General features: G+C 46.1%; 1 long non-coding RNA gene across 1 annotated transcript; it reads left to right on the forward strand.

Annotated features, from left to right (window-relative positions):
* The first annotated feature begins 6,237 nt into the window (after positions 1-6,237).
* Positions 6,238-10,137, forward strand: LOC145527385 (uncharacterized). The gene is made up of 3 exons (XR_014069723.1): positions 6,238-6,336; positions 6,806-7,116; positions 8,360-10,137. It is a non-coding gene; the product is annotated as an uncharacterized LOC145527385 (long non-coding RNA).
* The last annotated feature ends 456 nt before the right edge of the window (positions 10,138-10,593 follow it).

Below are 10,593 nucleotides of genomic sequence, written 5' to 3' on the forward strand. Positions count from 1 at the left end.
ATAATATTTAACTTATATTAAACCTAGGTAAAATGGAAATATTCTGCTTAATATTAAGTACTCTTAGACATGTTTACATTATTTAGATCAACAAATAAACATTAATATCAGGTATTTAACATTGAATGTTTCCCATTTCACATGAACCTGAAATTCATTTAGGTTAATATGTCTTGTATTTAGAATTATTCATTTGTAAGCGTTTACTTCTTTTTTTTTTAGGGTCAATTGAATTAGAGCTCATTTACAAACTGGTCTCAGCAATCACCAATATTATCAAAAAAAGCAAAGACACGCACTGAGACATACATACATCCAAATAGATACAAGAGATCCTATAGCTTTGTTTTCCAAACTTAGTTATGAATAAAAAAAAATGGTTGGAGTAAGATTTTAAAAGGCTTTTTCCTCCTTTATGTTCCTTTTGGTTTCAGGAATTCGACATGGTCTAGATGTATAAGAGGAGTTATTTCCTCAGGGCAAGAGCTCTTAAAGAGATAATTTTTTCTTCAAGCTTCCTCTGGAGTCTAAATATTGTGACCACATTGTCAAAAATTGTATTTTTTGTTACCATAGCTTTATAGCTGAAATTTAGACCAGATAGTGCCCAACTTGGCCCTGATAACAAGGGCAGATTGGTTCCAGCAGGGATTGTCCCTCTGGGGAAGTAGGGGTCTCAGTTTGATCAGCCCCTGGCTGTTGATTACAGGAGGAAGTCCTGGAAGTAAGGGAACTTCAGTCCATTTTCCTATCCTATTCCAATAAAGATCTAATATTTTTAGGCCATTTTTCTTGGAATCAGATCATAGCTATAGATTGACCAGTCATTGAAAAACTTTCCCCAAGCGGTTCCCAGGTGGGGTGTAGAACCTTAGAGTGAGCAATTGACATATTAGCTTCAACAGTTTGTACCAGATATCTGTGCACTCAAACCAAACCAACAAACCAGACTGAACCAGAACTTCGCCAGCCAGGAGTCACACTCCAAATGAAACAAAAAGCGAAGAGATGGCCAGAAATCAAAAGCCAAGTGGCAAGAGTGCCCCAAAAAGCAAAAACCAAATGGCATAAATGCAAACGTGACTTCCCAGTTTCACTATACCTGTCAATTGGCAAAGTCAGTGCTAGCAGCCTTTTTAGTTCTGATAGTTTCAAGCAATTTCTTGTTGATTTTCTGCAAAGAAGTGACTCTACCAGTTTCTGTTTTACAAGCTTCTAGATACCAGTCAAAGCACAGCCAGCGTTTTTTAACTGTGTGCCAAAAAATATCAATTTTAGAATATCAAAAGAGCTCCAATTTGGACATTTTAGGTTGAGAACCCTTTTAGTATAATTTCTCCAATTAACTAGGTACTTGCAAGTATGAGCTCCATATGGATTGTACATGAAGCTAGCTAGAGTGTTAGTCAGAGGCTGACATTCTGACACCCGTTTGTTTCTGTTTTTGAGAGATTCTATTTCCCATTTTAATCTGAATTTTTCAGGAATAAAAATCACTAGTGAACTTATGTAGTGAGCCCATGTGCTGCTTGTGAGCTTAACTCCTCCAGGAGTCACCCCAGAGTCATTTCACCTCATCTTACATGTCTTGGATTCTGCCTCCGGCAATCTAGGAACACCGTGGCTGCTCAGTCGGCTGAATGGCCAGTCCTCATGTGCGACCCCCAGACGAGCCGGTATTTTAATTAATGAGTGGGTTGCCTATGGGACCATTGAACGGTATGAGGACTAGGCCTCCACCACTCCCGTAAATTTCTCAGTCACCGGACAAAACCGAAACTGGCCGGGAGGAGTCTTGTCCCTTTTCTTCAGAGCAAAGCTCTCATGTATTTTCCTCACTTTTATCCTGTCATATTCTATAATGGCAGTCACATTGAGGAAAAGTGTCAGATCAGCTTCTTACTTGACCACTCAGCCAAGACCATTCAGTCCCCTACAACGGAGCTACCTCGGCATCTTTCAGCCGAGCCCCGGGTATTCGTTGATTTTTTTTCCCAGTCAAGCCCCCCTACCCAGTACCTTTCCATTGCGTGGGCAATTCTCCTGGCATCTTTCAGCCAGCCCCCTCACCTAGCATCTTTTGACTGGGTGGGAATTCCTCTGTATCTTTCAATCGAGCCCCACTCAGTGTCTAGACCATGAGTGGGTATGCCCTGGATGTTTCACCAGGGGCCCCTCTTAGTATTTTCCTCCTAGGAGGGGGCAGGTAATCTGCTCCTATTTGCTATTGATTTCAGCTGTTGTCTTCTTACTCCTGGAATATTTTTCTTTTGTGGAACCACTACTTATTTATGTCTTCCTACTAACTGGACAGGAACATGCACCCTGGTATATCTGGCCCCAGATATGTCTATTGCTCCTAACACTCAAACCCTTCTTATCCCACTAACTCATAACTGACCCAGATGGGCAATTCAATTCATTCCTCTATTAATCGGTTTAGGAATAGCCACTGGGATTGGGAGAGGGACTGCTGGACTCACAACCTCTTTAAATTACTATCAAAGCCTTTCTTAAGACCTCACTGACAGCCTAGAAGAAACAGCTAACAGCCTTATCACTGTCCGAAACCAGCTAGATTCCCTGATAACCATGGTCCTCCAAAACAAAAGGGGATTAGACTTCCTCATAGCAGACAAAGGAGGGCTATGCCTATTTTTGGAGGAAGCCTGCTGATTGTACGCCAATAAATCAGGCAGTGTAAAGGAAGCAGCAAGAAATAGGGGACACCAACACACCAGTAATTCATGGGAAAACTGGTAAAGTAATTGGAATTGGATACCTTTTCTAGGCTCTCTCCTTCTACTTACCATTATTCTAACTTTAAGTTCAGTTCAGTCACTGGGTCGTGTTCGACTCTTTGTGACCCCATGAACCACAGCACGCCAGGCCTCCCTGCCCATCACCAATTCCCAGAGATTACCCAAACTCATGTCCATTGAGTCGGTGATGCCACCCAAACATCTCATCCTCTGCCGTCCCCTTCCTTTCCTGACTTCAATCTTTTCCAACATCAAGGAAATGACTCATCTTTCCAAATGAGCTCTTTGCATCAGGTGGCCAAAGTATTAGAGTTTCAGCTTCAGGAACAGTCCTGCTAAATAACACCCAGGACCGATTTCCTTTAGGATGGATGGCTTGATTCTCCTTGCAGTCCAAGGGAATCTCAAGAGTCTTCTCCAACACCACAGTTCAAAAGCATCAATTCGTCAGTGCTCAGCTTTCTTTATAGTCCAACTCTCACATCCATATGCAACTACTGGAAAAAACATAGCCTTGACGAGATGGACCTTTGTTCACAAAGTAATGTCTCTGCTTTTTAATATGCTGTCTAGGTTGGTCATAACTTTCCTTCCAAGGAGTAAGTGTCTTTTAGTTTCATAGCTACAGTCACCATCTGCAGTGATTTTGGAGCCCCCCAAAATAAAATCAGCTACTGATTCCACTGTTTCCCCATCTGTTTGCCATGAAGTGATGGGACTGGATGTCATGATCTTAGTTTTCTGAATGTTGAGCTTTAAGCCAACTTCTTCACTCTCCTCTTTCACTTTCATCAAGAAGCTCTTTAGTTCTTCTTCACTTTCTGCTATAAGGGTGGTGTCAATTGCATATCTGAGGTTGTTGATATTTCTCCTGGCAATCTTGATTCCAGCTTGTGCTTCATCCAGCCTGGCATTTCTTATGATGTATTCTGCATATAAGTTAAATAAGCAGGGTGACAATATACAGCATTTGCATACTCCTTTTCCTATTTGGAACAAGTCTGTTGTTCCATGTTCTAACTGTTGCTTCCTGACCTGCATACAGGTTTCTCAAGAGGCAGGTCAGGTGGTCTGGTATTCCCATCTCCTCAAGAATTTGCCACAGTTTACTGTGATCCACACAGTCAAAGGCTTTGGCATAGTCAATAAAGCAGAAATAGATGTTTTTCTGGAACTCTCGCTTTTTCGATGCTACAGGAACGTAGGCAATTTGATCTCTGGTTCCTCTGCCTTTTCTAAAACCAGCTGAAACATCTGGAAGTTCACGGTTCACATATTGCTGAAGACTGGCTTGGAGAATTTTGAGCATTACTTTACTAGCGTGTGAGATGAGTACAATTGTGCGGTAGCCTGAGCATTCTTTGGCATTGCCTTTCTTTGGGATTGGAATGAAAACTGACCTTATCCAGTCCTGTGGCCACTGCTGAGTTTTCCAGATTTGCTGGCATGTTGAGTGCAGCACTTTCACAGCATCATCTTTTTGATTTGAAATAGCTCAATTGGAATCCCATCACCTCCACTAGCTTTGTTCATAGTGATGCTCTCTAAGGCCCACTTGACTTCACATTTCAGGATATCTGGCTCTAGGTGAGTGATCACACCATCGTGATTATCTGGGTCATGAAGATCTTTTTTGTATAGTTCTTCTGTGCACTCTTGCCACCTCGTCTTAATATCTTCTGTTTCTGTTAGGTCCATACCATTTCTGTCCTTTATTGAGCCCATCTTTGCATGAAATATTCCCTTGGTATCTCTAATTTTCTTGAAGCGATCTCTAGTCTTTCCCATTCTGTTGTTTTCCTCCATTTCTTTGCATTGATCTCTGAGGAAGGATTTCTTATCTCTCCTTGCTATTCTTTGGAACTCTGTATTCAAATGGGTATATCTTTCCTTTTTTCCGTTGCTTTTCACTTCTCTTCTTGTCAAAGCTATTGGTAAGGCCTCCTCATACAGCCATTTTGCTTTTTTGCATTTCTTTTTCTTGGGGATGATCTTGATCCCTGTCTCCGGTACAATGTCACAAACTTCTGTCCTTACTTCATCAGGCACTATGTCTATCAGATCTAGTCCCTTAAATATATTTCTCACTTCCACTGTATAATCATAAGGGATTTAACATAGGTCATACCTGAATGGTCTTGTGCTTTTCCCCACTTTCTTCAATTTAAGTCTGAATTTGGCAATAAGGAATTCATGATCTGAGCCACAGTCAGCTCCCAGTCTTGTTTTTGCTGAATGCATCTTTTTTCAAAATTTCTTCAGGACCACTTTTAAGCCTTCACCAATTGAACTATCCATGAGTTACTTCTGACTACTCAGGTTATCAAGAACTTCCACTCCACACAAATCCCCATGACCTGCATTGCAGCCTTTTCTTATCTTACCCCCATGACACCCCTGTCCCACAGGAAGCAGTTACAGAAGACTGACCTTCAGCCCTTATCCTAAATCAAACGGCTGGAATGATAGGGCCCACATGGGGGCTCATTGATAAGATGGATCGTTATGTCGACCTCACAGACAAAGAATAAATCACAGTGATCTGTGAGCATGATCAAATTGCCCAAATAGCATCCTGTTATCTCACTGACGCCTGTCTTCTCAAAGCTGTGAGACAACCAGATTCCAGACCTCTGGCTACATGACCATCCCTTCAGAGATCCGTCAGAAAGGGAGAACGCTGGTTCTCCTTAAGAGCTGGTCAACCTCTCTTTTCCCTCTAATAAATTTCTTTTTTTGTTGTTTCTTGCCTGACTGCCTTGCTTGCTCTTTTTTTTCTGCACACGCCTTAGAGTTGGCAGCCATTTTAGTGGCAGCCTCTCCATCCACTAGAGGCAGAGAAGGGACACTTTAAGCAGAATTTCAATGGAACAGGAGGATGAGGAAGGTACGAGAGAGGGTAATGTCTGAATCTTACTGTCGATCTTCCCAGTGGAGGGTCTCGAAATAGGCAGGAAGGGGAGTGCCTTTTCCTAGGTCCCAGAGCCCAATCCAGGTCTGTTTCTGCCCCATTCTGTGCTATGGCAGCCCTGTATTGAATCCTTCCTCTGTGAAGTCTCAGGGCATGAGCTCCACGTGATATCAGTCCACGGGCTAAACAGGCACTGGAGCTGTTCATAGGCCAAGAGACCTAGGCAGTAGATGGGAGAATGACTTCCACTCTGCAGATTGAGAGACTGGGGGAACTCTGAGGGGTACATGGCTTGTCCAGGGCCACATGACTTAATGAGAAGGAGCCTGGTCTGAAAGCAGCTGTGTCCTCAGAGCTCAGGCAATGTCTACACCCAGGCCTCCCTAAGGTTGTGGGGTGGGCTGTGTGGGTGTTCCTGTGCCTGCACATGGCCAAAGGAGTGGTTGAACAGAGGTTCCCTAGGGGAGCTTTGTGTAAGGGACCATGGTAATGAACCCCAGGAAATGATGTCACTTCCCGGCAACAGAACCCAACAAAACCCGGAACCCGGGTATTCAGGCCTCCAGAGTGGAGAGGAGCCCCCAGCCAGATCACTTACTGCCAAGTTGTTCTGCTGTTTGCCCCTGCCCAGAGGCTGGGGCCTCAGGAGAGTGCACAGGCAGGGTATGTGTGAACGCAGTCAACACTGGCTCCCCCGAGAGGCCTCTGGCCCTTTGCCCAAAGGAACAGAAAAGTAACACGGGGAGCCCCAGGCTGGGGCAGGACACCTCTCCCATCCCACCTGGAAACAGTGTGTCCTTTCCCTGTGTGTGTGGATGAGGGTTTCTTGGGGTGTGTCTGCCTCAAGCAAGCCGAGGCGGATGTGGGGTCAGAAGCCTGTGGGCCGGTTGTGTCCACACCCCAGGGGAGAGCAGGCTGGGCGGGATGAGGACAGTGCAGGCAACACCAGCCGCCCAGGCTGACCTCACACCCTCAGGTGGGTTTCCATTCTCCCGGGTAGGCATCTGAGCAGACACACGTCTCTGTTCGTTCTGTGAGCAAAAGATTGAGTAGGCAGAAGCAACAGCCATACTGACCAGGCCCAGCTCAGAAAACTCCAAGCAGGGCTGGCTGATGGTCACTGTCATTGCAGAGCTTCCCACTGGATATGGCTGATGAGGGGGACACCCCATCCACCTCCCCGAGGGAGGGGTTGGAGCACCACCCCCCGCCCTTGAGGCCCAGTGCAGCCTCCAGGTGAGCAAGCCGACAGAGGGTTCAGCCCAAATGGGAATGAAGAGGAAGCGGGGAAGGCCTGCTTCCCACTCACCACCCAAGACACAGCTGGCGGCCCAGTCTCAGGCTGCCATGGAGCTCAGCACACCCGGTTCCAACCCAGAGCACTGAGAACCTCTGCCTCTGAGGCAGCAGGAGGACCAGGAGACTAGCACGGTGAGCACAGAGGTGAGGAGGTGCTGGTGCATGTGTGTGTGTGTGGGGGGGAGGAGTCCTGAGCTACACAGGAGGAGTCACCCAAAGCTGGTGCTGGGCCTGGAGAAAAGGCTGGCCTCAGACCATCCGCTTGGTGGACTGCAGTCAGGACGACATCCTATTGTGACTTCCTAAACTGAGAATTGTCTCAAAAGCTCAGGGTAGAATTGTCTCCAGAGAGGCAAAGGGCAAAGGCAGGCCTGTGGGTAAACTTTCCTTCTCTAACAGCTCCAGCACCAGCCCCCAGTTTCAACCAGGCTCCACTTCCCAGACCTGTCCCTACAGAGGTGGTTGCTACATGTCCAGGACTCAGGGATCCACTGAGGGGAGATTGAGACCTGAGACATGCCTTCCCATAGACACCAGGCCAACTGGGTATTGGCCAGCACACTGGGAAGATCAGATCTCTGTGCAAGCAGGACCCCCAGGCCCAGGCACCAATGCTCCAATCCCCGGTGGAGAACCTCCACCTCCACCTACATGTTCGGTTATGCCTGCCCCTGCTCGGATTTTGGCAGGAGAACCTGAGTCAGGGGATAAGAGAACACCTCTGAAGGGAGAGCCTTCCCTGGCTTCTGCCCAAGACCCAGATTCCCACAATGACAGACCCACCTCTGCAAGGAGAATGGGCCCCTGCTCTGGACAGAGACCCAGAGCCCTTTCCAAATTTCCATTTCTGGAAACACTGTGTCCAGGGAAGGGTTTGGCTTTGCAACCTCCATCCCTCTCTGCCCCCCGTTGATGCCATCAACTAGCTTTCTACCCAGTGGAGGTTGAATTCACTTCCCCTGAGCTTCTTTTCATTCAGTTTTTCTGTATTTTATTTTCTTGATTTATATTTTGTTTCTCAGAGATTTGTGTATTTTTCCCTTAAATTTTTAATCAATAAAATTGATGTTAGGTGGTACATTTCTGGAACATTAAGGACCTTCACAATCCTCTGCAACCAACACCACTTTCTAGCTTGGGACCCTTTCATTCTCCACAACCAACCCTCCCTCACCCCCTGCAAATCCTGTATTCACCTCAAGCACTCCCTGTTCCTCCCTTGCCTCTGACAACCTTTAATTCTCTCATATCTCAGTGTCTTCCCATATTCTGGATGTCTCCAGTTAATGCCTATCAATGAAATCATAGAAAATGTGGTTTCATTAGACAACCCACATATTTTAAGACTAGACTTGGGACTTCTTGTTTTTTATTTCCTTTACGGCAGCCTTTGTGTATCAGAAAAGGCAGTGCAGGTGATTTCAAGATGTCATCTGCAAAACGAGGCCCTTTTGGCAACTAATCTCCAGGTAGGCATTACTGTTGTGTGATGTCTCAGCCAGAAGAGAAATGCTGAGCTCTTCCTCAGGTACAAACAAAGTCACAAAAAGAAGCCAGGAAAGAGAATGGGCAAAAGAGAGCACACCAACAACCAGAAACAATGAGGTTGTCTCAACTTCATGAGACAAGGCTAGAGAAAGACCCAACAACCTTGTGGCCCAAACACACTCTTGAAAATCAATGTGCAGTAAAGAAGAGAAGAAAGCTGTGAAGTTGCGAGGACAGGCAATGCACTTGGCCAGTGTAGCCTAGTCCTACAAGTTAGACCTGAGAGTTCTAGCCTAGGAGCCCTGGCCTAGAAGTTGCAAGGAGAGGCAGTGCACATGGCCTGACTGCTCAGATGAGGGTACACACCAAAGAAAACCCTTTGGAGACAGCAGGGCCAGTCATCACCGTGGTCCGTGTCTGGAATGGTGAGAGCCTGCCCTGGGTAGCACACGATGGAACAGAGTCTCTGGCATGCCCACTAAAGAGCTCTCTGTGCAGGACCTTCAAGGGGCCTCAGGTGCATCTCTTTAGGAGTAGTGGTGGATGTCATATGGGTTCTCACTTCACTTGCAGTGCAATGGTTCCTGTCACTGTAAACGCCCACCCTGGGTGACCAAAATGCAAGGGCTCAGAGGCTCCTGAGAGACTAACTCCTTTCAGCTGAGCACAGAGCTGGCTCCTCACTGGGATGCCTGTGGCCTGGGGCCCCCAGAGGGGAGAGCAGCACTCACCCCACCGTGTGGTCACTGCTGGAAGTGCAGGCTGCTCCTCACTCCCCCTTGACAGTGTCCCTGAGGGCAGAACAGTGTGATTCTAACCAAGGTGGAAATTCAAATTCAGATGCAACCAAACTTCCCATAAGGTCTCCTAAACAACTCAGGAACAGGGAATTGGAAAGTGGAGGTGATGACATGAATGGAGATGGAGACTTGACACCTTACACTGAGTTCACTTCCAGTTATACCTAGACAAACTTTCCATGAAAACTTGCACAAATGTAGAAGAACAATGAGCAGAAATTGGACACGTGCTCTGAGTCTTCACACACAAACCTAAAAGGCAGTCCAAAAAAAAAAAAAACAATCCAGAGAATACAGTGGACTTTGCAAAATCAAAGATATATACTGTGGGAAAGACCTTATTACAAAAGCTAAAGACAGGTCATACATCGCGAGACAAATAAGTGGAAACACAAAGCTTATCAAGGATGTGTCTCCAAACAGACAAAGAACATGAACAAAAGAAGCCTATGAAAACTAGGGAAAGGTCTGAAGGGACACCAGTCCGAGGAAGACACACACAGAGTATACTGGATGATGTACAGCACTGAGGGCCTGAAGAAACAACAGTCTAGTTGCACTCCCTCAGTCCTGTGTGACCCTGGATGAGGCCTCTGTTTCCAGGTGGCTCTGAGAGATGGACAGGGAGGAAGGGGAAGAGAAATCAGTTGCATTTCTAATACTCACAGAAAAGTTTTCCAATGAGAAGGGAATTATCACCCCCACTGACAATGCCATTCTCTGAAGTGATACCCACGAGTCCATTGAACCCAAAAGGGAAGGAAGGACCTGCTCTCACAAAAGGGCAAGAGATGGAAGAAAGAAGATCAAGCCCACACAAATCACTGGAAAGATAAGCTGTGCTCATGGCTTGAAAGAATTCCGATTGGGAAAATGATGTCACAGCCCCACTAGGCAATCAATAGCTTCGATGCTATCCCTCCCAAAATGCCAATATATTTTCGCACCGAACAAAGAATTCCAAAAGCTGTACGGAGACAGAAAAGAGCCTAAAGAGTCAATAAAATCTGAAGACAAAACCCTGATATGGATATCCAAGGTTGTGTTAAAGGAAATTAGACTACCAAACTAGGATCCTCAGGAGAGTATCGGAGAAGGCACTGGCGACCCACTCCAGTACGCTTGCCTGGAAAATGCCCTGGATGGAGGAGCCTGGTAGGCTGCAGGCCAAGGGGTCGTGCAGAGTCAGACATGACTGAAGCGATTTATCAGCAGCAGCAGCAGCAGCAGAACAGTATGCTATTCGAAATACAACAACACTCACAGATCCAGATCGATGGAATAAAGTTGAGAGTCCAGAAACAAACCCCAGCATCCATGGTCAACTCATCTC

This window comes from Giraffa tippelskirchi, chromosome 11, assembly GCF_054371585.1.
Source record: "Giraffa tippelskirchi isolate mGirTip1 chromosome 11, T2T-mGirTip1v1.2.pri, whole genome shotgun sequence".
Lineage (NCBI taxonomy): Eukaryota > Metazoa > Chordata > Mammalia > Artiodactyla > Giraffidae > Giraffa > Giraffa tippelskirchi.